Source organism: Psammomys obesus, unplaced genomic scaffold (assembly GCF_907164565.1).
Source record: "Psammomys obesus unplaced genomic scaffold, mPsaObe1.curated_primary_1811, whole genome shotgun sequence".
NCBI classification, from domain to species: Eukaryota; Metazoa; Chordata; class Mammalia; order Rodentia; family Muridae; genus Psammomys; species Psammomys obesus.
In genome coordinates, this window is record NW_026596109.1 from 5998032 (window position 1) to 5999013 (window position 982).

Genomic DNA, 982 nt, shown 5'->3' on the forward strand with positions numbered 1-982 from the left:
TTTCCCACGGGCGCCCCGAAGATCCACAGGGAGAGAAACGGGATGAGGGGCTCTGTGGGCGCATCTCTACGGTCAGATCTTGGCAAGCCCGCAAGGCATCGGGGCTGGGGCTGGGAAGGCTGCGGGAGACAGTGGCGGTGGAATGCCAAACGCACCTTGGGCGGCTCAAAGGCCCACCGAGCGAAGGAGGGGCGTCCGGGGCAGTGTTTGTGGAGGTCACCCTGGAGACGGCCTGGGTGCGCACGGGGACTGCAAGACCAAGCGAGGCCGGAGGCAGCAGCCGGTCTTCCCGAGCAGAGCAGGTCAGTGCAGGCGCTTGGGGACGGAAGGTCCACAAAAGGAGGCTGGGGAGGGAGCGGCCTACGGGGGAAACGGCGATCTCTGCACCCAGCCCAACAAACCAGAAACAGCGGTCCCAAGTTTGGCCTTCAAGGGGTGATGCTCAACTCATCTGGTCGCCGGTGGTCTCCCCTATCCGCTGCGCCTCTGGGGACCTCTGAATTCCGCCTGGGACCTCTCTAGGGAGGGCTTGCCTGCCAGCAGAGTTGGGACCAGCTAATTGTCAGGAATTAACAAGCGCGGGCGGTACCCTCACGCCGGGAGCGCAGTCCTTAGTTCTTCGGAAAGAGAAGAATCAGCCGAGTCAGGCTTTTTGACAGACGCCTCTTGAATAAAGCAAATAACTCCAAAGAGAGACTGGCAACCGGCTGTCGAAGGGGTTGGGAGAGGCGAAGGGGACTCTTCGCGGCGGAATTTAAAGTTTATGAATATTTATGAGATGGGTGGCACATTCGTGGCGTAAAGGTGACCATTTTTTTTTTCTCTCTCAATCATAGTAAACTCGATCTCCTTTTTAGGGAATCTCTTCCTATGCGATCTAGAAAAGGCGCCAAAGAGGGTCCAAACCACCGAACAACAAGGCCAGGATCTTGTACGTGTGTGTGTGTGTGTGTGTGTGTGTGTGTGTGTGTGTGTGTGTGTG

General features: G+C 57.6%; 1 protein-coding gene across 1 annotated transcript in view; it reads left to right on the forward strand.

Annotated features, from left to right (window-relative positions):
* Nucleotides 1–249: 249 nt before the first annotated feature.
* Nucleotides 250–982, forward strand: part of Dynlt5 (dynein light chain Tctex-type family member 5) — a 19729-nt gene continuing 18996 nt past the window's right edge. The window contains exon 1 of the mRNA XM_055629056.1: nt 250–302. The gene's annotated coding sequence lies outside the window, so the exon portion shown is untranslated. The remainder of the gene's footprint in view (nt 303–982) is intronic.